The following is a 26418-nucleotide window of genomic DNA, read 5'->3' as shown; positions in this document are numbered from 1 at the left end:
ACTCAAACGTGAAAGCGCTTACCCTACTACAGTCTCTATTCTCCTTGGTTGTTTTAACAGCATTAAACGTTGGATTTTATGGACTTTTCGTGTTTTCATTGAATACGCAGCTCATGGTGCACTCCTCAGTTATCATTATTTTTATTTGTGTGTTCGTGAACCAAGGGTGCTTAATCTAGCAGGATTTGTTTTTTCTTAGATAATATCGACATGCTTAATGCTGACAAAATTAGCACTGATTGCAAAACGTCGACTGATCTCAGACATAATCGTGCCTTTATATAGCAGAAGAATAAGACACTAGTTTGTACAGATCATCTGATTAAAATATATCTAACGCAAGTGATGCTATGGAATATGATGTGGTTTTCACTAAGAAATTTTATTTTGTAGAGCAAGAAGATATGATTCAAAACAGAATGGTGTGTTTACAGTTACCCAGGCATTAGCAGTGGTACTCTGCATGTCTGATGGGATGAAACAGATGGAAATTTGTAATGTACATCAGAATGAGGGAAGATACAGCTACCCAGGCATTAGCAGTGGTACTCTGCATGTCTGATGGGATGAAACAGATAGAAATTTGTAATGTACATCAAAATGATTGAAGATCCCATTATTAAGGGGGCTGAAAAGGTATGAAGTAAAGATTCCAATAATCAAAATCTCAGTAAACCAGATACTGATAAACAGCAAACATTAGTTGTTTTCATATTTATAATAAGTCACTTGAATGAGCAAAACTCATGTGTGTGTGTGCATTGGCCAAATGGTCTAAACAAATTTTAAAGACTGCCATTTTGTGAGAAAAGCTGAATGAGATGGCATTTGTTTGAAAAAAAAAACAAGAGATGCAACTAGGCACTCCTATACAGAGAGCCAAAGAAATCTACTAGAACCTGCATCATTTTCAGAAAAATATAAAATTCAGACATTGCTACGTTGCTCGGCAATACTTCTTTCTAACAAATACAATATAACTTCCAGACTCAGTGACCTGAGAAAATATACTGCCATTTGTCTCTCTTTTAAGTGCAGGTTTAAGTGAATTATTGTGTGAACTGGATTTCTTTGCCAAAAGGGTCATTTTCAAACAACAATTTTCAGCTGTGATTGATATTTGCATACCATCTAAGTGAGCCTAAGAAACCATTACTCTGCACACACAATAATCACAAGTTACTAAGAGTGAGAATTTTTGTGCCCAAGAAATTAGGTCTTCATTAACTCGGTATCTGCAACAAATTTTATAGCCGATCTGCAGAAAAGCAAGTGCCATTTGAGGGCTTACAAGAAAATTATAACAGCTGTCTTAAAGCTGTGATAAAGGTTGGAAGAATAGTTGCAGTAGGCAAGATTTTTATGAAAAGATTATGCATGTATGTTGTCAGATCAAATAGTATATGTGCTTGTATCATATCTTCAAGTGTTTATTAGGGAAAAATATATTCTCTTTGTGACATGTTGCTCATATTACTGAATCTATGCATATGTTTCTAAATGAAACAAACCCATTGTTCCATTTCTGTGAGTCTTAAAGACTGCATAATTTAAAAAGGCGCACATGAGGTCAATAGTAACAAATAGCAGTTCTTAATGAAACAGTTCTTGATTTTTATTAAGAGAATCTTTTATTAGCCTTTGTCAGTTGATACAGCTATATATAAAACACCCCAAGCTTTATTTAAATTCTTGCTGAGACTTACCTAGCATATGGAAGAAGACATACTTATGACTAAGGATATTTCTTCCATCTACACTGTCACTTGATACTCTGGAGGTGTATACACTTTAATATGTTTTCTGACAAAAGTTTTCAATGACTGCAAATCAAGAAATCAGAAATACAATTGGATATGCTGACAACAGTACTAAAGACAACATATTTTATTTGTTCAGATGTTGCACTACCAGTCATCAGAAATGGTGAGTGGGGTCCATTTATATTGCATTGGGCATTTCACGTATGGTATGACCTGCACATACTGCACAAGATTGCACTTCTTCAGTAAACGCATTTCAGGCATGGATTTGTTTACCAAAAGAAGGGCAGTTTCTTGATTATATGAAGACTCCCACATCCTGTACTCGGCAAAAAGTTTCTGTTTTAAAGTGTAATTGTCTTGCATAAAGCAATACATAAAAAGGGGAGCACACTGGGGTGTAGTGTGCTTGAACAAGCACTGAGATTAATAAATAATTTACTTCTACCAGTTATCTTCTTAAGAGTCTCAAATGAAGTATACCTAAGGACAGAGTGTGTCATAGAAAATAACACTTGTCTGTGTCTTCTGTACACAAATCAACACAATAAACACAAGAACACCAGAGTTTGTAGAAAGACTATCATTTGGTTAACAAAAACAGCTGGATTAAAGGATTTGATATATACATGGGATTTTGCTTCTAAAGTAAGTTTGTTAGCTTAGGTCATTAAATATTTTATGGACACAAGGAAACACTTAAATAAAAAATACAACATTTTAAAACAAAGTGGGAAGGCTGAAGTCATACTAGACATATGACACAGTTTTATTTAGAAAAGCAGAAGGAAGAAAAACACTTTATAATTAACAATAGTATAGCCAACATGCAACCATAATTTACAAAGTAACAGGGGCATATAAAAGAGTGTTACATTTATACTTTGTTCTCTACACTGGCCCTTCCTTCCTTTATTATTCTTTATTTTATTCCCACCTGTTTATAACTATGAATGTTTTAAATGTTGCAAATAGCAGCAATTGCATTATTTTGTAATCTGCATATTAACAAGTCACATATGTGATGCCTTGTGTTACATCATTTTTTGTGGTTCAGCTGCTGTGTCTCTATAGGAAAACTACTATGCCTGCTGACTTTGTCTGCTGTAACCCTATATTACAAAGCTCCAAATGGTTCACTGTTGTATGTCAGTTAACAAGGAAAAGTAACAGAAAATAAATGGACATAATGAGATGCATTGGTAACCTGCCTGACATGGGATTATGCATGCTGTTGTATGAACTTTGTAGTTCAGACAGCTGTTAGATATTTTACCTACTTCAATAATAAGAAGATGACAAGGGAAGTTTAACAGTCAAAATAAAGAATAGTGGTATTAAAAAAAGAAAAGGAACAATCTTCTAACTAAACATATTTTGAGTGTGGATAATTCATATAAATTTTAAGTGCTGACAAACAAAAAATAACATTTCAGAAATTGTGAATTACTGCTAATAAAATCAAAGATTTTTGAAGTTTTCTACAGGTTATGGATAAAAGAAGGAACATTCTAATATGTCAATACTGAAAGAGAAAGTAATAAAAACTAAATGAATATGCATATAGTTTGCATTGGTTCTTATTAACAAACTCATTACTGGTTAGTTATTAAAAACGCGTTTGTTATATATTTATACATGACTGTGCTTTTAAAGTAGTGTACAAGAAAAGAGGAGAAATAGTCACAGACGATTATGTAGTTAATATCCATTTGAATTAAAATGAGCTGCATTTTTGATGTTTTTATTGTGGTAATCATTCAGTGAGTTCTGATTGTATCTTAATGGCTTTTAAGCAGGTTAGTAATATACTACTGATTTGTTAGTTGCAAAAGACTGCTAAAAAACACAGGCAGAAGTGTGTGTGACAAAATGAAAATTAAATTAATGCAATTCTGAGGCTTTCACTTTTAAGTTCCTGAGAGGATTTCAGAAGTTAAATTATTGCAACACACAATTTCTGTCATAATGGATTAATATGCAGAACAACTCAACCTGTACTTTTATATTCACAGTGATTAATTTCACTTCCAATCTGTAACTGGTAATGTTACTACATATGCCTATAGTTTAGCACTTCAGGAAACACATCACCACTTCTGGTTACTGACAACTTGGGAGGTATCGGTCAAACCTCAAGTTTAATTTTTATCAATCCTGCAACCCAACTCAGAAACCCACATCTAGTTTTCCTCGAGGGCAGTGGTGGATAGTGTTACAGAATTTAGTATGAGATACTTTTAAAATGAGTCAGCAAATGGTTAAAAACAAACAAATAAATAAATACACAGTGAGAACCACCTTACCATACAATAAATGGTACAGTAGTCTAATTCTGAAATAATAAATGGTTCACTACAGCATATAAATGTCAGATAACTCTGCAAATGTAGAGATTGTGTCAGTTAATACCAGGCACCTGCCTCTTCAAAATTATAGTGGGACACCAAGTTATTTTGTCCAAAGGAAATGTTATCTAGATGCTGTCATGTCTGGTTTGACAGTGTTAATGTTTCTACATTGACAGTACTTTAAAATATTATCACAATCCCCATTTCAAAGCAACACTTTTATTAGCTTATTTTATGTTTCCATTGCTTAATATAGTATACAGCAGTTTATACTGAGCTACTAATTTATGTTTTTGTTATCTTGTTCATCATAATGGAAATAAAAGTCACAGTGTTTTTATGACACAGATAAAATGAATGTCTCATTTCTTAGAGAAGGAAGAGCGTACCATTAAACAATAAGTCAACTACTTCTGAAATATAAATAGGCATATTCAAACATTCTGCAAGTGAACAGATTAAATAATCAAAACCACTAACCTAGTGATTGTCATACCATCTCCTGTATGTGTTTACTTTATATAGTATTTGCTCTGCAGAAGACAGACAGTCTTTGTGCAGTTTTGGATAAAAAAATATAACAGCCACGATGCAGAGAATAATATAAACAGCAGGAAAAAGCTAGTGAAGAGATATGATGACACACTGACAGACAAAGGCAAACACATTCAGATATGAGCATTTATTTACTGAGAATTATTAATAATAAAACAAGATGTGCTTGAGTCTCCAAGACACAGATGTGTCTGGGAAGTTATTGTGAATAAAGTATTCCTACTGCAAAGTAAATCATCAGAACTAATAGACTGTCACTAGACACTATACTGAAAAGTGAAATCTGTAAAAGGTAGCTAATGGTGCATTTTTGCTTTCCAAGCCTGGAAAACAAACCTGATGCACTTCATATCTGCAAGGCAACAAAACAAAGAAAATGTCTATTTCACGTGTTCCAGACAAACTCCCTGTATATAAGACTAGAGAGCCATTTCAGTTATTCTCAGTGACATTTCTGTTTGGCTTCTTGCTTCCCTCGTTCTTTTACATTTTTTTTCCTTCCCTGCTTTGGGTCCCATGGGAAGAAATAGCATTGACAGAAGCCCTGTGTCAAGTTGCATCTGACTGTCACTCTCACTTTCCCCTCTATTATCAGCTGTAAGCTGGGGCAGTCCCTAGTCTCGATAGGCTGCTGATCTCTATCTCTCAGGCTATAAGCTGCCCCAAACATGAACCTAACTGAGGGGGAAAGACAGCATACTCAAGAGAAAAAGAGGGAGACGCTGATACAGTTTGGTTTCTTTTCTTATTTTTTCTCTCCTTTCTGCATTGCTCAGTCTTTTGTGTCAGCCTTCAGAAATGCTCTGTTTGACTGGCAGCCTGTCACAGATCAGTTACCACCTAAAGCCGCTTGGCAGGGAGAGGTGACGGCCCAGGAAGGGATCTAAGTGGGTTTATCAGTGCTTCTTTACGCCTCGTGAGCTCCTTGACACAAAAGGAAAGGGTATTAAAGATCTAAAGCGAGCCCAAAAGCGTGAAAGCTCCTTATAGGCTGCAAGATGTGGATGTGACTAAATTTTTAAATATTTGGAGATGATGCTATTCATTTTGCCAATAGAGAAGAAAGAATTGTTGTTGCAGAAATGAGTATATGTTCCAGTTGAGTGAGATCTGGAAAAGGGAGGAAGTCCCTAAAATATGTGCCTAGAATACAGCAGATTTTTACCACTGTATGCAAATGTGATAGTGCACACATTTGAAATGCATAAAAAGAAGATACATTTTCCTAGTATAAAAATAAATCCTGTTATTTTTTTTCCTTGTAAAGACAGAGTATAGTTTCAGGGAAAATATGACTAATATATTTGTCAATTATTATTCTTTCATGTTTCACAAATACAAAATATGTTGAATGGTACATTTTGAGGAATGAAGAAAATGCCTAATTGCAATGACTAGGTGCATTAAAAGCCCCACTTTATAAATGAACAGTGCAAGAGCCCATAATAGGTTTAGCAGTACAGAATATTTTCTAATTCTGATTTTGCAATATTACTTCTGGTACTAATGCAAACCAACAGTTTATACAGGTGAGAGATACTGACAGATACTTAATGGCAGCTTATTTATTAACATAAATGAAGTCATTATTTATTAAAATATATTTAATCTAGGCAGGCAAGTAGAGAATAAAATACAAATCTCTTTTTTATTTGACACATGAGTATGCAGAGACTGCACAGTCTAATTTCAGGTGTCAGCAGTGGCTCAGTTTAGTATTAGCAGCAAGGCAACAGAGCAAATAAGTTGCAGTGTAGTGTTTAGAGGCCTGCTCCCTGCTGCCCTCTGCTGGTAGCTGAGACCCACTATTCACATTAACGGGTCTTTTCATACAGTAAACTGAAGTTGTAGTTTCCATTCCAATGCAGCTCTAACTGCCTGACAGCTGAACTCAGATTCTTGCTAGACATTTTAATAAAAAAAAAGCTCTGTGAGTCATTGGCATTGACTGTATAATATAAATGTACTCCAGCAAATCTATGAATTTTGTAATTTCAGAAATGTGTTTTGTGTTCACTGTAGATTTTATATACAGCCATACACATGTTTTTTCCCTTACCCCAACTTACATCAGAGCTAAAAAAAAAGGAAGTATGAGCTATAGGGGCATGGCAAGCACTATAAGGCACATTAGTCTCTCTTCATTAGCCTGTTAGTTAATACATAGGACTAAGGCTCTCAGATGTTAGCAAGCTACTCCCTGCATTCAAGGGTACAGGGTTTGATTCCTTTCAACTCCTTTGACTTTTATCAAGTCATTTGACACAACAGTTCTCTGTTAATGACTTTGAAAAGGAAGACTGGTTTCCAATAGGCTTGCTTAATTAAAAAATGAGTAAAATAATATTTTCACCACAGAAGTTATTAGCATCAAGGAGAGAATTTCATATGAGAAGGCTTCCAAGTATATATGTAATCTCTGTTCCAGAAACACAGCCATGACCTTCTAAGAATAAACTTTAAAATAATATCATTTTAATTTTGCTAGCATGGAGACAAAACAATGATATGCTTGAAGCTTCCAAATATATATCTTCACTATGTAGTTTAACCTCAGGATCCATTACTGACTCCTTTAATCTCCTAGTCACAGCCTTACTTTATTCAACAAAGAAATATAACATTGAATCACTGAAGATCTATGTAGATTCATCCTTCAGGAACCTTCCTTTAACACATTATAAAATAAATTCAGCAAGTGCATGTGAAACAAAATCAGTCCCTTCACACAGATGCATGATGGGAAAACAATAATTATTTCTAAAACTGCCATAGCTTATAATAGTAAGTGAGGCTGCTTTACAGCTTTTCTAAAATCAGAGGACTTTGCAGTCTGCAAAAATTATCAAAAAGAAAACTAACCATATACCTTAGTTAATCTTTTGCAATATAAATAAAAATGTCCATAAACAGCACTGGCAGAATCCAGGTGAAATTTGGGTAAGTCAATTCAGGTGCATTTGAGTTAAAGGAATCCTTACAGAATTTGATGGTACAATAGTATTACTTATGCACACCTACAGAATTCCACAAGGTCACCAAATGGAAGATAGGAATTTGTCTGTAAATATATAAATGTGTATGTAAATATATGTAAATATTACATAAGTACACAGTTTGTAAATATATGTATGGTATATTCAGCCAAGCCTTGTAAGCTACCCACAGCAAACTTCCTCAGCACACAACCTATGGAGGTTTAAGAAACTTCAGTGAAAAGAAAGCCTTGCCATTGCTGGTGTCCCTGGAGATAAAAAAAACCTCTGTAAGTCAATAGCACGACCTTCATTAATAATACTTCTTGAGAGGTATGCCTGCCCGTGGTGCCTTCCATGCAGTTTTTCTGACTTCTTTGTCTATCATCTGGTGCACATTCTGAAGGTCCTTCTTCTGTCTTGCCTCTCATGAGTCCCTCTTGTCTTTACTGAGTCATTGAGGGGGATCTCTTCTCTACTCAATGTGTAGTGATGCTACAGTGGAGATAGAACATGTTGTGTTAATGCCCCTGTGTGAGTTAAAGCTTGAGTTTGTGGGATCCTGCAGCTTGAAGATAATGTGTATTGGCAGACAGTGCTGACTACAAAGCATTATGATAAGATTTGTAATGGCATATCATTTGACAAAATTGCAAGTTGTTAAAAGTACAAAGTCATACTTCTTTTAACTGCATTTTTGTGCATGGGGGCTGTATCCATTTGCATCCCCTCTGCTGGAGCCTTTGCCTCCACACTCTAAAACCTCCACATTCATTACCACCAGATATACTATCACCAGAGTCACTAAAACTAAGGGGTAATGACAAAATGCACATTTAGAACAGGGAAGGCTTTTACACTTTTGGCTGCTCACAGTTTTGTGAGTCAAAATTATGTCTAGCAATCACACTAAGACCACATGTCTGGTTCCTAGAAAAGAAGCCAGTACCATTCGATCATGTTCTGCACCAAGTGTCAGTCAAGCAAATCAATCGTCAGTAACTTTGTACTCAGGGATTGGTATTCAACATGATAATATTCCACTCAGTTCAAAATCCAACTGTTACCTCCTTTACTGATTGCCTAGATCTCCAGGAATTTTCATTGAGGCTTGTACAAAATTCATTTTGTACTACAAGGATACATTCACTAGTTCACTGCTTCTTTACTAGGAACAGCACAAGCACAGGGCAGCGGCTCATACCTTAGTCATCTAACTTAACCTGTAGGTTAGCCCCACTTCCTTAGGGTTGTTTTAACTCTTCCATTACATTACTAGAATAATTTTCTCCTGTCAGAAGGACTAGAATGGTGTATCTGTACTTCTTTCTGATAGGATTTCAAATGAAATTCTTAAATAATTAGTGTAATAACAGTATACCAAGCTGCTGCCTTAAAATTAAATATGTATATCACAAATAATTATTTGCATTTATGATGTTCTCTTATAAATGCCTCAGAATCTCTAAAGAATATGTGTGCCATTATGCACTCATTCTTCTGACCAAGATGCTCAGAAAACATTTTACATTTGCACACAATAGTGTTCCTGTATTTCTTGGTTTCCACTTCTATCAATGCCACTTTTTTCAGATAGCCTAAGTGGAGCATTTCCTTTGAAACATTAGATTCTGCACCACACACTCATTCAGTGCAAATGCTACCTTTTACTTTATTGCCATAATGAAGACTCCATGTTATAGAATTGTGCTCGATTATTTTGTTCATAACCTAGCAAAATACTCCAGATCAGAATTTATTACAGCTTTCTGTAATATGTAATATCAAGACATTTGTTCATTTTTATGTCTTTAGGATATAGCTACCTAAATCGAGAATGTCTTACAAAAGGAGTGACAAGTGATAACCCTATGGGCAGAGGGTACTGAGCCTCCAAAAAAACGTGCTCAGTCATCAGTAGTTTGAAAATAATCAGCCATTTAAGTGTACAGAGCTGCCCTCTGCAGCTGCACGTTTTCTTCCCGCCTCACATTCTATGCCTCCCCACCATCATTTTCTTCATAATCAATTTACTGTAACATACATCCAGAGCACTTTTGTAATGTAATGGTCCATCAGGGTTGCAAACTTGCTAACCTTGAAACAAAGCAATGACATGTTTTGCAGAAAAAACTTTTCATCATATAAAGCTAATGCCTAAATTTAAAAAGGTCCTAGATATACACTAGGCAGAGTACACAGTTTCATGTGTTTGTGCACAGAACAAAAAGTTGTGTTTTTAGAGATGTCTGGGCTTACAATTGTCCCTGTTGGCAAAAGTATGAAAGCCCACTATACCCAAAAGGTACACCTGCTTTAGCTGGGTATGTTCTGAGATGGGGATCCATGTTATGCAATGCTATGCATGAACACATGAGGGTGACCCTGTGAGGCTGCTAAACCTGGTATGCGGTCAGGAGCATTACCTGGCAAATCCTGTTGCTAGAGCTTGTTGCTCTTTCTCATGGAAAGCCCCCAAAAAACTGACCCAAAATTATTAATGAGGTCTACACATGGGTACCACATCTTCACAAATGCATATCTGTTTTGGGGTACTGTTACTAGGTTTATATTTATATGTTTATATGTATCTACTTTGAAAGGTCTAACCTCACACAATCAAAACCCATTGTTGTGAAATGAAAATAGTGAAAGCATAACTACACGAACAGTGAATTTTACCCAGGCTAAGTAAACACTTGGCCAAACTTAAATGAAACACACACCAAAGTAAGTAAACCCACACCCCCCAACTATATAGACCAACTCCATGATCACACTACAGTGGAGAAAAGGGCATGTTGGGCAAGTGTTTACTTACCCTGGGAAAAATTCACAATTCACGCATTTAAGCTTTCATCTTGCGAAAATAGATTTTGATTATATGAGGTTCGACGTTTCAAAGTAGATCGGTATCTGTCTATCTATCTATCTATCTATCTATCTATATAGATAGCTATATTAGCATACTGCTACCTTCCTGAATGAACGGAAAATTGCTTTAGTATTGCTTTGTGCATGCATATGAATGCCTTCACTTGATGTATTTATGAGGAATTGCCTTGTATGAGTCATTCTAAAACGTATTAAGTACTAAAATGACTTCATTTGTTTGGCTCTGCTATAGTTTCTTATGTACTGTTTATTTCCCATGCTAGAGTAAAGTACTGTGAGATAAGTAGGCTTCCTTTATTTTATAGGATTCCCTAGTAATTGTGCTAGGGACGAGGCAGGGGTAGCTACTATCCCTTTGCCACCTTTATTACCCTAAACTCAGATCAGGATAATACTGAAAATGATGTGCAGCCCATGTTTCTATACCTTAATTCACACTTTGGGAACCAGATCTTCCCTGTCAGGCATAATCCAGGAAATCAGCAGGCTTACTACAAGAAACAAAAACAGGTCACCAACAAGACGGAGTACACAGTCACCACATATCTGAAATATAAAAATGTACACAATGGTTTGAGTTTCGCAGTGTGGTCTTCATATTTTACCACGTCCTGAATTTCCTTCCTGCTTTCCTTCCTAGCATTTTCGTTGCCATGATCATATTTTCTCGTACATTCTCTTGGGTGTGCAGTTTGTACTTTATAAATATCTTCAAAAATACTTGTAAAAGAAATGTATTACCTAAACCGGTGACTTACTGTAACATCCATGCAATATATATATATATATATATATATATACACACACACACATATATATCTTTCCCTCAATGCTTTTGCTCGAAAATTGTAATCACGGTTGAAATATCTGAATCTGAGCCTGAAAATGGTTCAATAAGACCAGTGTAAGACATCCCATTCAACAACCAATAAATAAATAAATAAAGTTATGTACCACATTTCAAATGAGATGACTGAAATAATCAACTGGTGAAACAGATACAGTCACACTTTTAAATTAGAATACATAATAAAATGATATGATTGGTTATTAGAACTGTATAAAGTCATAAGCTAACATTCTGTAAATGGAAATTAACTACTACTAGCTAGGAATGGCTGACAATATCAGGAGGCAGCAGAACTTTTGCCTAAGAAGACAACAGCCTGTTATACAAACTGAAGAAGTACTACAGGAAAACTATAATGTTGATGTGGGAGAAAGAGAGAATTATTTTCTTGTTTCCATACTTTTATCAATTACAAATCAGAAAAAAAATGTCAGAATCTCCCTACTCCTAACCAGGAAGAGCACAGCAGTACCTTCTAAAGTTCTAATTTTCAAACTAGCACTAGCAAGGGGACAGTTCCCCTTGTTGCCAAATAATGACCTGCTGAGCTGCAGAACTGAAGAAATCCAGTAGAAGAGCAATTTTAATATGAAAGCCCTCAGCAACGGAGTAGGCTGACATGGAAACATGGGCAAATCACAAAGATTAGTAGCTGCTTGGTCAGAAATTTTCATAAGTGCTAAGCACCTCGAAGAATGAAATGGCCCGCTAAGGCCAGAATAGTTAAGTGCCACAACTACAAGCGTTCAACTAAAATGATATACCACATCTGAAATACATGTAGCATCTTTCAATTATCACTGATCAGGAAATGGGCTATAACTGGATGAATACACCAAATGTCCTGTGAGAAGTCTGATGAAACATCATATTGAGTGAAGCTGACAAGACAACAAAAGAGATTTTCTGCTCTTGGGTCTTGCACAAATAGCACAAATGGCGAAATGCTCCACAGTATTTATTTATATTTAGTTATATTTACTTTACTTTTTATTTGTTTACCAGGGCAATGTACTGAAAATTACAAATTGCAGGCACTGCCAGAGTGAAAAACAAAAGAAAATGTTTACAAATTACAAGGCAGCATTCTTTTTATCCACATTTTCTTGCAGAATCACAGTTCACATGTCTAAATTACATCTACTGGAACTGATGCTTAACAGTTCTCCCACGTACCAACTAATTTTACACAGCTGATGGCCTTCGTGGAGATCTTGATTTCTCATTACTGATCTCTGGTTTGAGTCAAACTTACTAATAGGATCATAGGATCACAGGAAGTTACTAGACTAATGGTGCTAGGGCCCATACAAGCCTAGCCAAGTTCTACCCTTATTTCCATGGTTCAGCACCTATTGCCCCTGTCCAAGAGAGACACAGGTGGAACTCCCATGGTGAATTTACAGTTACCCAGTCCAAATTGCATTTGAAAAGGGCCAATGAGGTGCTCTGTTTGACATGAAGTGAGAGTCTGTTCCAAAGGTGCGGTAACCTCTATGAGACTTAGACTGAGTAACCTGTGTACCATTTGACTTGTGGATATGCAGCATTTCCAATAAAGCAAGGTCAGAGATTGCCTTATGTGCAAGGCAGAGATCACCTCTGAGTAGTCTGTATGAAACTGAGTAAAATGACCATGATTTCAGATGATGATCATAGGACAGATACTGAGGACCTTGAATTTTTCTTGTGAGGAACCTTTGTGGTCTCTCCAATTGCTGCAGGTGCTTGGAAAGGAGCATACCAAAAAGGGCATTGTACTCAACTACTGGCCTGATGAGGGTAGAGTACACAGAAGTTATAACTTCTTTTTTTCTGGAGGCCATGCCCTTACTTATGAGATGAGCAGTATAGAATGCCCTTCTTACCACTGTGGAGACATGGTTATCAAAGGTAAGGTTGCTGCCAAGCTGTGTGCCCAGGTCTCTCACCATGAGTCCATACTTATGGTGTTGCTATTGATGTGGTAATTAGCAGGAACAATGCTGTTAGTGAAAGGGATGATAATACATTTTGTGCATTCAGTTTAAGGCCATGACTTTGGCACCAATCATTTGTTTGTGTAAGACCCTCTTTTAGGATGTTGACATCATTTGGAGATTCTATGACCGCTCCCAGATTGCAGTCATCAGCAAACTTTGTCAGCCACAGACCTTAATTTTTGCTTGTACTTTGAAGAAATAGATTCCAAACAGTAGAGGTCCCAGGACTGATCCCCGTGGAGCACCACTGGTTACAGACTGCTGTTGGAGGTGGATTCACCTATTTTACCTATACAGTTTCTATCAGTGAACCAGTTAATGACCCATCTAGCGATATAAGGATTAATACCTAGCTGGGTGAGTTTGTCAATGATGCCTGAGTGGGGGATAGTATCAAAAGCCTTGGCTATACCTAGGTAGGCTGCATGCACAGATTTCCCCTCATCCAGCCCCTTGGTGACTGTCTCAAAGAAGTCTGCCAAGTTTAACAGGCATGATCTCCCTTTGACAAATCCAAACTGAGTAGGGTCAAGTGTTTGGAGATTACCTATATCTTTGTTGATAAGGTCCATGATGAGTCACTCCATGGCATAATGATTCTTCTAGTGGAGTTTTTCTTTTGCTCAAGCATTTTCCTTTATACTAATGGCAAAGTATGTCTCTGGTCTGTCTCTGTGCCCCTTCTTTTGTCAGAAGACTGAGAAACAGAGTACCCTTCAACTTGCTGGCTCATTCTTTATTGGCTAAACATTTTCCTCCATAACCTGTTCTGCATTCAACAACATCTTTGATCCTCAAAGAAAAATAATCTATAGACAGTTGGATATAAATCTTATACCTGTCTCATGGCATCCCCTGACTGCTGAGATAAACTTGCTAATCTTCTGCCAGGGGTACACTGAATAATCATTTTCCACAAACACTCTGATGTCCCCTATTTTAATTCTTCTCCCTTCTATCACAGTTATGCCAGGAGCAGCTCTTTATGCTAGTATGATTGCACATTTAATAATACAGATTTCAGCTGCTTTCTGATTACCAGATTTGGAGTATACACACAACATGCCCTCTCAGTTAACAAATCCTACTTTGGAACACCATTCCAGCTGATTTCTGCACTTTTATAAAATTAATGCAGTTTATTCTTTCCAGTTTCTCTCATGAAGTACACAATTCTCAGATTTTCTCTGTAGGCTCTAATCCACTATTTCTGAAACAGCTCTTTTTGAACAGCTTCATGTTCATGCAGTCTTTCTGTCATTTCAGTATCTTATTTCTGCGGTTTTATCAGCTCGTCTTAATGGCTATCTAAAGTATCTTCTATTTTTACAACCTTTTGTCATTTGACTTTGTATATTCCCCCAGAGTTTCATTTATTTTAAATGCCTTTGAGTGCCACTGTATTATTGGCTCCTCTAAATTACTGGAAGCCATCTTCTACAATAAAGCTGAAACATGAACTGTTTTTTTGAAAAACAGCTGCAATGTTCTTTGACAGTAGCCAAATGTTTTCCCAAAATGGTAAGTTTTACTAGCTTTTCAAAAAAAGTCTTCATTTTGTCACACTGGGAGAACTCTAATTAACATGTTACTGCAGCCATCTTGGAAGTTGATTCATTGAGTCTTTCTTTCAGATTTTCCCGGTTAGGGGTCGCCTTAGCGGAACTCCGATCCACTAATGATTGGCAGTGGACTTGACGGTGCCGAGTTGCCAGTACAATACCCAACCTTCAAAGAAGGCACACCCATTCACACATGCACCTACCTGCATGTCTTTAAATGTCACTCGACTGTGGGGAGGATATGCCGACTCCACACAGAAGGCACTCCAGCTGAGAATCGAACAGGAGAACCTCTTGCTAATCGCTGCACCACCGCAGCCTAATAGGAAGTTGATTCATGGAGTAGTATTCAGAAAAGATCTTCCCGTGTTTTAAAGCACTAGAGAAAAACATGAGAGCAGAAAGAAAGCACAGACACAGTGTGATAGGCCGATACACTCAGCAAGAAAGTAGCAGCATAGCAGCATAGCAGCATAGCAGCCTGATATGCTCATTCAGTATATGAATGCGGGAGATAAAGCATTTGTGCTAATATAAAGATGCAGATATCAAAACAAGGAGATGGGAGTTGCATTTAAGGTATAAAAGGAGACAGAAGATAAATGTAGTTAGCTAAACAATGGTCATCTCTATTATTAGAGGTATGTCCCAATGAAAGAAGCACAGAAGCCCAAAACTAAGCAACATGTCAGTAAAGGAAGTAAAGGTCAACTAAGAAATAATTCTGAAGGAAAAAGTGGTACAAGACAAAAGTCTGCAATGAGACTTACAAAAAGTATTATCACAGAAGCTGAGACCAAAACAAAAGAACCAGAGCAGCTAAGTGAGAACATTCAGAACAAAAGAATTAAAAGTTAGCTAAATTAAAGATTTCAGAGTTCTGAGCCTATTTCTGCTAGCATAAAGCAAAAAAAAAATCCATAAAAGACAAAGTGTCAATCATGGGTATCTGATACCCAAGAGAGAAGTAAAACTGAAGATAAACGTTGTTCTGAGACCCTTTGTAGTGGGTGGAGAAAACAGAGAAGAAAAAAGACAGTGAGAGGGTGGTATTGACATACTAAGGCAGGGGGAGAGCAACATAAATGAAAAAAGACCACTTGAGGACTTTACTGACAGCAGAGATAACAAAGAACAAAGTAACTTTTGTTTAGAACTTCACTTTGCAGTGGAAGCCATAGAGGAGGCTGTAGTGATAGTTGTTTAGACAAAAAGCTACATCTTCCATCTTGAAACAAATTACTAAATAAAATAACCCTGAGTTAGTGGTCTTACAGATGTCATGTAAGCTGTATATAACATCCCTGTCATGCCCAGAACATGAGCTTTCAATTCTGATGTGTACTTACTTTTCCACAATTATACCATCTTCAGGTTTTGTTAAAGTAAAACACTACTTGTTCAAATTATAACAGCTACAGAGCTTCAGAGAATATCCTCATCTATCTCTAAACACACACGCATATAATGTGTGTGTGTGCGTGCGTGCGTGCGTGTGTGTGTGTGTGTGTGTGTGTGTGTGTGTGTGTGTGTGTGTGTGTGTGTGTGTGTGTGTGTGTATGTGTGCGTGTGTGTGTGTGTGTGTGTGTGTGTGTGTGTGTGTGTGTGTGTGTGTGTATGTCTGTGTGTCTGTGTGTGTGTGTTTGTGTTCTATTTGTTTTGGTCCTGAAGCACAGATTTTGTTGTCAGGTGGGTAAAATCTACTGTATATATCTTCCAAGTCTGATTCTTACCTAAAGAAGAAACTTCTGAATGCATCAAATAAGAAAGTAATAACTATGAACAGCAGTCCTTCTGAATAACTACAATTGCTTTTTTTTTGGGGATGACAGATTACTTTATGAAAAGATTCACCAGGACAGCGTGCTGATTTTCCTGGGAAGTGGTGATATGCTGTTAGTTTACAAGCATTCCTTGCAGGTTTCCTCAGACTCCATGTTATATTTGAGGTCCTTGCAGGTTTCCTCAGACTCCATGTTATATTTGAGGTATTCCCTTTGCAGTGATTATCATTTGAGAGAGATGACTGTTAATCTGCTACACATCAGCAGCAGCTAACTAAGGTGGAACTATTAATCAAATACCCTGCTACCTCTGCGGAGTAACCAAAAACCTGTTACATGTATTTTGGAATGTGTGTTTATTAGCTGATCAAACTTGTTTTCAGGTTTATGCCTTAAATAATCTTGTAGTTGTTTTAAATTTTCATTAGGTGGTTATGCAGCTCACACAGTCACATGTATGCAATTTTTAAAATTAGCACTAGTAGATGTCAAGAAGTGCTTTTTGCGTTGCATTCTGAATTTGGATTAAATGTGAATTTCCTTAACATCGATGAGGAGAGCTTGCCCAAGAGTAGTAGCCTGACAGGAAAAAGCACATACAGTGTTGTAGAGTTTGGTTCTAGGGATAATGGGAGTTGGTGTGGCTTGTGGATATGACAAGAACTTTTCATGAAGTCTAGCGACAAGGGTAGTAAATGTGTGGAGATGTGGAGATGGAGTCGTTTGTAGTCACAATCCTAAAGGTAGGTAAGATCTTTGTTTTATGGGTAGCCTTTTGGCTGTTCCAGGTGAAGTTTTTCAGTTCTGTAACTGAACCATCAAAAAACATTCTGCATCTTAAAAAAGGAAAAAAGAAAAAAAAGGACAATAAAGAACCATACAGAGAGCAAGAGCTTGTGGTGTCAGAAGCATTCTCTATAAAAATGTACGACATTATCTGTGTGGTTCTTTATAGCGTTTTTGTTGGCCTGTTGATTTGTTGATTGCTGCTATTTAGACAAAAAAAATTAATTAACATTTGTCTAATCTCTTCTCACAGGCCAGTCTGCCAAGAATGACCCTACAAGGGAAACAAAGCTTCAGGCAACAGAACTCTAAGAATAATAAGGACATAGAAACTGCTCCACCATGAGAAGGTCAATATTTCAGGAGGGGTGCTCCCAGAGAGAGAAAATCAACACCTCTAAATAAAAGGTCATATTTTCTCTGGAAAATAGTGAATTGTGCTCTGTAGTTGAAAGAGACAGCAGCTAGTTAAGGTGGATCAGTTTATTGTGTCTTCCTGTTCATATCAAACAAAGCTCCTCATTAGCACTCTTCAAGAAAAATCTTGATGATTGGATGGGAGATAGGAAATTCACCCAGGGGATCACTTCTGTAGCTCTGCTTGACAGGGGCATAGGAAAATAATTTTCTTGGGTGGCAAAAGCCAGGGTACTGTTTGGCTAGGCTTATATAGGCCCTAGGGCTAAAAGCCTAGTACCTACCTATGAACCTATGAACCTATATGTAAAGGTGGAGGTGACTAGATGATTGATCCGTAGATAGGTACCATGGTGGCAGTACTGCAGGCATTTTGTTGGACTGTGGTGGTAACACAGGAACTGAGTAACAGGCCAAAGCTATCAATTCACTGCTAAGTTTATATCCCGATCCTCATCTGCGGTCAGGAGAGCTCGATAGTCATCAAAAACATCAGATAATGGATACAATTGATAGAAATGAGGTTCCTTCACAGTGTAGTTGGACTCTTTCACCATACCACTGTGAGGAACTTGGCAATTCAGAGGACCTCTGAGTACTACCTCTCCCCGTCCATGTTGAAAGGATTCAGTCGAGGTGGTTTGAGTACCTGCAGAGCATGCCTACTGGACTTCTCACACAGTAGGAGAAGAGCAGGCAAAGCCCACTGGCAGAATGTCCCTGGGGTGGAGCCAGAACATACTGGAGGGATTATATCTCTCAGCTTGCTGCAAATGCCTGGGTATCCCTCAGGACAGCTGAAGACTGTTGCTGGGGAGAGACAAATTTGTTCTCCTTCCTTAGCATGCTAAGACCATGACTTTCACCATGGTATGCTGTTTAGAAAATGGCTGGCTCGACTTTGGGGAGCATTGTGAATACTGTGGAAGTTCCCAGAGCTGGCATAGCTCTTGTCTGACAAAAGTAACTAATACTGTTATGACAGAAATAGGAACAAAGCAGAGGTTTTAACGGATAAGAACTCAATGCTCCACTTAAATTGCCAGTTCTTCAGCTTTCTTTAATATCATAGACTAGTCATAATCCAGGACTAATATTCCATTATTCATGTGTGTTTTCCTTTAATTTTTTTTGTTCTCACAGGTTTCGTTTCAAACCTATTGTATTCCTCTACCATACTTTTAAAACTTTATTTGCTAGCTTTCTCTATAAAATTTCGCCCTTACTGTTGTTATCTCAAGAACTTGAGTACTTTTATAAGTGTTCTCCTTATGTTTCGTACCCACACATTTGAGGAACAGCCTTATTCTAACATTAACTCATGCACTTTTTTTTATAGGAACAAGGCAGAAGATCAATGCTCTTAAGTATGATCCTCAGAAATATGAACTGTGAAGTGTGACAATGTTTCTTGTATGCCAATTCTGGCACTGCAACATCTTGTAGAATTCTCTTTACTCCGACATACAGTGATATTGGAGTTAAGTATATATAAGAACCTGGGGTGTTAGGAAGCAGCCTCATGTCAGATAAGGTTTGCTATCAAAATCCTGACAGCCACACAGTTGAATACCAAACGGTCAAATGCATGGTTTCGAAATTGCAATGTCGAACTGAAAGTGGCCAAGTGTATATTAGTGAAAGTGGGTATACATTCACTAATATAAATGCGATGTTTTGATCAGGGTTCAGTGCAGATCAGTTAATTTGCCAATTTCCTCACTGCAGAGCAATCTCTGTGTTAGTATATATAGTAAGCAGGGGGTGTGGGGGGTAGAGGAGGGCTTGCCCCCCTGCTAAAACATAAAAGGACACACATACTTTCAAAACCGGAAGTCTGGCATGTCGAATGTTCATCATGTTCATCATGTACAACATTCTGGCCAATATTATTTTTGTTTTCAACATTTTTTTCATTCTTTTAATGAAAAAATGTTCTGCCTTTCAGGATTTTGATAGTAAACAATCAAATAATGCTGGGGACTTCGGCCACCTCAAAATGCTTTAAAGTATTAGAGCAGCTTTCTATTAATGCCATCTTTGCTTAAAGTTGTAATTTACAGGTCAGGGAGATGTATAAGGCCACTTTGGTTTATTGATATGATTGAACTGTATTTAGTTATTTCTCAAACTAGAGATGTGCTAATCTTATTAAGTCTGTGTTGGCCTTTCTAAGTGAACAGTGCTGATCTATGATTTACACTAAGAAAACCGCTGACATTTCTTGTTATCCTCATTAGTCATATATTAGAAACACTGCTCTTTATCTTGGGATGTTACAGGAATCCTTTCAGTAGTCGTTGTTGTTTACTATCTGAGCACATTGCTATTCACAAAACACAACTTTGACCATAAAGAACATCACAGAAAACAAGGTAATCATAGGTCCAAAAAGCAGTCTATCTTAGTAACAATTTTATTTCTACACTAAACAACATAAAAGGAAATGCTACTCTTTATTGTGATTTTTCTATAAAGTACTTCAGTTAACTCTAAAAGCCATCTTTCCATGTAGCTGATAGGAAATGCTGAGCATTAATTTTTCACAGGTATATCCACACACTAGAAACATAATAGAGGCAGTCATTATAAGAGGCCACGACACTCAACTCCAGATCCCAGCCAAGCATCCTAGAAAAAGATGGGGTCAATCCAGATTTTCTCGAGTCAAGGATTTAGAGATAGTCTTTGCATTTAAGAAATTCCAAATAAGATAAGCATTTTCAGACCCTCCCCAAAAATGTGAACTCTGTCTTCCTCCTGATTTGAACGGAACTTCCAGAGTCCATTCAGATTAGAAATAAAAGCAATATATTTCACTAGAACATAATAGCCATTATGAAAAAAAATATAAACTGGATATATATGTTAGAGAAAAGAAATGGTGAGAACATTTTTTTCATGGTTTCTGACAGTTCAGTTGAAGAACCTTATTTTAGTGCTGCAATTAATTTCTACACACCAGTGACTCATATTCTATTGTGCAGTCACCACTGTGTAATTCCTGATGTCTGCATTTAAATAGCGAGATTGCAGAATCTCAGCATTTTGTTCTTTTCCTGAGATACAGTCTCAGAGTTAGTAAATATAAATAGCTGGGGACTGGTGGACAAAGCCCTTTAGTAATAAAGTTTTTTTTTTTTTTTTGGTGGCACTTTGCCCATATATGCTTCTGCTTTAACAGTTGTACTGTTTTATGGAAATCCTTATGCACGGTGATCAGAGAAAAGCCAAACATTAGTCAAGGAGCCATTTTCAACTTAGGTTTCCCAAAGTGAAGCATGAACAGACTCATCTTCTTTCCATCTACCTGTCAGCATCTTGAAATAATAACGGAAGAGGAAAAGAATGGAAAAAGTAAAAGAAAGTAACAGGGCGTGGATAAAGAAGAAGAAAAGAGAGAAAGAAGTAAAAGAAAGTAACAGGGCATGGATAAAGAAGAAGAAAAGAGAGAAAGAAGTAAAAGAAAGTAACAGGGCGTGGATAAAGAAGAAGAAAAGAGAGAAAGAAGTAAAAGAAAGTAACAGGGCATGGATAAAGAAGAAGAAAAGAGAGAAAGAAGTAAAAGAAAGTAACAGGGCGTGGATAAAGAAGAAGAAAAGAGAGAAAGAAGTAAAAGAAAGTAACAGGGCATGGATAAAGAAGAAGAAAAGAGAGAAAGAAGTAAAAGAAAGTAACAGGGCATGGATAAAGAAGAAGAAAAGAGAGAAAGAAGTAAAAGAAAGTAACAGGGCGTGGATAAAGAAGAAGAAAAGAGAGAAAGAAGTAAAAGAAAGTAACAGGGCGTGGATAAAGAAGAAGAAAAGAGAGAAAGAAGTAAAAGAAAGTAACAGGGCATGGATAAAGAAGAAGAAAAGAGAGAAAGAAGAGGAAGGTGGATAACAGAGGAAGAAGTAAATAAGATGGTAAGATGGTGGGAGAGAAAAGAGGAGGGGCGGTATGTAGAATATGGAGGAAATAAAGTGCATAGTTAATATAAATGTTGAAAATGAAAAAAGACAGAATGGAAGGAATAACACAAAAAACTAAGGTATAGATCAAGGCCCATAAGATAAGAGCCTTTGGAAAGATTATGGCAAATAATAGGGGTAATGACATGTGCCTCAATATACCTGAATGAGCCAGTAGTTTCTAATGTTTGTGGATAGCATAACGGAATAAGAAAGGTTAAGTAAGAATGGATATTTGGGTATTCTGGAAATATATATGCACGGCACTTTATAAAACAGATTAAGCGACAAGGACTGTAACATACAACTTAGTTGCTTTTTGAAAAAAAGGAGCACCAGATGATGAAAAGGAATTTGCATTTATGCAAGAATGATTTAACATATATAACAGATGACCACCTGTGTATGTAAATGAAGTGAAGTGCTTTTATAATCAATAACATGACAAAGCCAAAATATCTTTATTTTATGCACGTCTGCTTCAATTACCATTTTTACTACATCCCTAAGTGCACTCTTTCTAATGAAGCAAGAAATAAACTTTATTAGTAGCATCACTTATATTTCTAGTCCAACTGGGCAGTTACATGTTACAAAAGTAAGCCTAAAAAATCATTCTGAATCTCTGTATCTAAAACATCAATGTTTATTTTCATCTGAATATCTGTTTTGTAGATTTAGTTGTTAAAAGGCTGTTTATTCTTTTTCTTTAACAAATTACTTCCATGTGTTCTCACTCTTAAAAGGATCATATGCAGTTAATAAATTGTTCAATTTCTCTAGCAATATTTTAACTCTTACATTTTATATGAATAGCACACTAGAAAACTGAAATCAGATTTCTTTGACAGGACATACCCTTTACAAATATATGGTCATTATTTTTATGAATGTAGTTCTTCAGAAAATCACTATATTATTGTTTATTATGGTCTGTTGTAGTTTTAACTCATGAGGTGGTTAACAAAAGAATAGCAGCTGATTTAACAGTGAAACATCATTAATCACTAAAGTTTTGTTATCACAGTTCATCCGTCAGTCAGATAGTAAATCATCTCAAAAGACATCAGATTGCCATGTGCTATGCTTTTGCTGGCCTTCTATCAAATAAAATAGTCCATTCTTCATAACACCCTGAAAAGAAACGTTTTCCATCTCCAGTAAAGAAATTTCTCAGTAAAACAGAAAACTACATTAATATGAGTAAGACTTGTGCAGTCATCACACATTTCTTTACATAAAGCAGCACAGTGTAAGAATGGCCTACTGTGTTTACTCTAATCATAGTAACACAGCACACCAAAATATGTGTCCCTACCTGATTACATCATACAGTATAATCTCTGTAGCAGCATAACACCAGACTTTGGGTGTTCCCAAGAAACCTACAACGGATTCTCTGAAGCAGTGTGTACAAAATACGGGGATATCATTGCTTCTCCTACATTCAACATCACTTCGTTTACTTTACCGTGATGAAATTAAACCATCCACAAAATTGTAAGTAAAGTCCCTTCTGCTTGAAATACTGTGCATTATAGCATCAGTAATTGCACAGAGTCAAATAGAAGCACTCATTATGATATTAGTAATTAGAAAGCAATGAATTATAATATCTGTGTCAATCAAACACAGGCCAGTCCTCTACAGCTTAAATCAACAAACAGCAGGCATGTCTTTCGCAGTATTCAGGTGTAACCGTTTCATCTCCAGTATGAATGAGGATGCTGAACACAGCAACAGTTTCAGTGCTAATTAAAAATAGTGTGTCCCTCCAGAACTTTAATCCATTGACTACCATGAATTAAACATGCAGTGTTAATCAACCATAACCGTTCTTCTAGAACTGAAATCAATGTTGTGCTATAAATCATGCTCCTTTTGTTAATTAAACATTGTCCCTTTCATCTGGGAACCTTAGAATACATAAAATAACACTTCATCTGTGAATTGGGCATGACCGTTTACTTAAGGATGCTAATTACAAAACCAAATCACAGTCACATAATAAATAAACTTTATAAAAAGGGTCACTGAACTGCACAGTTTGTGGAAGCAAATAGTGTAACTGCATGCTCGTTCTTTTTTTTTTTTCTTTTGTTATGAAATGAGCACCAAATACCAATTAGTTTGATAAAAAGCGCTACTTCATATATATTGAACTTACACCTAAAGCAAGTCTCACCACCATATTAACATGTAAAAACCATGCCATTTCAGGGTTATACAGTGAGTAGATATTATCATAAGCCTGATCTTGTAAGGGGACATTTATCTACATCCTGGGTGTGGCATAATATCTGTTCAACAGACATCTCAGCGTGGGTTACAGTTTACATATGCATTAATGACCTTACAGCAATAATAAAATTCCACCTCATCAATATGGCTTTGATAACTGCTTTTATGAAAACCTTTAGTTGTGCCAAAACACCATATAATAAATAATATAATCAAATCTAATTTGTATGTTTTTAAAAGTATGTAAGACCGGAAGCCATATTATTAAAAATGATGGCGCAGTCATATGTCTTATAACAGTGGTATCCTTACTGGGATTAGGTTAATTACAAAAGTTTTCCCAAGGTTTAACTTTTCATTATGGAAACTTCATCTGTTCCTCAGAGTTGTATATGACACAGCCCTAAAAATCAAAGAAGCCTATATGAAATATATAGTGTTAGGTATGACGTATAGCTGCTCTAATGGGGTAATTATTTCTTCTTCTCCCCATTACAAAGTGGACTTGGTCTGTACAGGTAAAGGATTAAACCCGTTAAGAACAATAATGAGAGTGTAAGTACTGAATATTTTAACAAGCCGCTCATTCAGTCTAACCACCAATGGAATCAAGTACAACTGGGCAAAATAGCAGAAGTTGAAAAATAGCATCTTAGAACAATGTTCATTTTATTAGCCCATCAATACTCACTTGCCAGAAGTTAAACAAGTTGTATGTAAAAACAGATCATCAGTCATACACCCTGTTCTCGAATGAACACTTATTCTTTAAAAAGCATCTCCCAGAAATAAATACAAAAGATTTTCTTATTTACCTGCCTACCTACTTATGTATTGATTTTTGTATGAATGTAGGTTTATTAACCGGGGGGAATACTGATCACAACTGATTGATTTCAGGCTCATCATGGAGATCAGAGTAATAGATAAACAAAAAACAGACTTGTAATCATTTCTACAATAAAAGAAGAGCAGTTAATCTGTATTAAGAAAACATAACATAAACGGATGTCACACACATTATGTACACAATATTTGCAATACAGTAGACAATAAATCTGTTGAGTAGGATGCTAGCATAAAAGGAAAAGAAGGAGAAAGACAGGTAAAAGAAGAGAGAAAAGAAAAAAAAGGAAGGGATGGAGCAGGACCATATATATATATATGTGTGTGTGTGTGTGTGTGTGTGTGTGTGTGTGTGCGTGCATGTGTCTGTGTGTATACAGTCACTGTGAATACGATATATAAACTTTTGGCTACAGTCCTGTATGCTCCTCTGTGTAACTAAGTCAGCTTTTTAGTTAAAAGATAACTGCACCTAAATCATCTTTCTTCACTTGAGATTGTATTTTCCTCCCTCTAAAATGATCACTACAGTATCACATATAAACAAAACATAATTTAGACATTTATCTCTTTCTGGGGCATTCATAGGCTGTTCAAATTCCTCACCGCACATCATACTCGATTTCAGTGAAATCTTACAGAACGTTCTTTAACAATTTGTCTCCTTGTCTCTTACAACATTCTAATCATCATGTTTTAAAATTTGTGGCCCAAAAGAAATCCACTTAGCAAAGCTTTAGTGCTCATTTTTCCTTTTGGGTCATAAAATTATTTAGTACCTGAAAGTTTACTGCATAGTCTCAGTCACAGATGAGAAAAGAGCTGAGACTGGAATTCTGGAAATCTGACATCTCTGGCTGATAGATGGAGTGAAGTGGAATGAGTAGCCCCTGCAGTTAATTAATCCTTATCTTCACGAAAATTAATGTAAGCATTCTCTCCACCTGAAAGGGCTCATTACAGCGTGCATAAAAAAGAACACATATCAAGTCACTGACACTCTGACCAGAGGCTCTACAAGTAAGCAATAATTCTAAGTAGTGTCTTTCAAATGAATGGAAGGAAAATCCTGAAGGAGTGGGATGGTAAATGTAATGTCATCTTCTGGAGACAAGCAGTTCATTGTGAAAAACAGAAAACCACATTATTATGTCTGCCCCCATGAACCTGTTTTGGCTACATCAAGTTTAAAAAAACATATTTAAAAATGAATTGTTTCTTACATAGGGCATTATGACTACATAAACATCAAGATAACATAAATATGCTTATCATAAGTGTAGTTTCAGATCACAGTTTATTAATAGCTGCACTGTCCTCATACCCTGCTGACTTCTACAGGTCATAATATGTAAGCAAATATCAAATATCCTATATTGTAATGGCAATAAGGAAAAAAAATCTGTTATTTGACAGGCCAACAGTGCAGTAGTTACTGGTGCTTCCTCAACATGTCTGGTT

The 26418-nt window shown here is 36.5% G+C and overlaps 1 protein-coding gene across 1 annotated transcript in view; it reads right to left on the bottom strand.

Annotated features, from left to right (window-relative positions):
- Positions 1-26418, bottom strand: part of LOC122800655 (PC3-like endoprotease variant B) — a 3659607-nt gene that overhangs the window by 2382706 nt on the left and 1250483 nt on the right. The window lies entirely within an intron of this gene.

This window comes from Protopterus annectens, chromosome 1.part0, assembly GCF_019279795.1.
Source record: "Protopterus annectens isolate FY-2018-M chromosome 1.part0, PAN1.0, whole genome shotgun sequence".
NCBI lineage: Eukaryota > Metazoa > Chordata > Ceratodontiformes > Protopteridae > Protopterus > Protopterus annectens.
The sequence above is the reverse complement of the archived record's forward strand: the minus strand, read 5'-3'. Positions and strand labels throughout refer to the sequence as shown.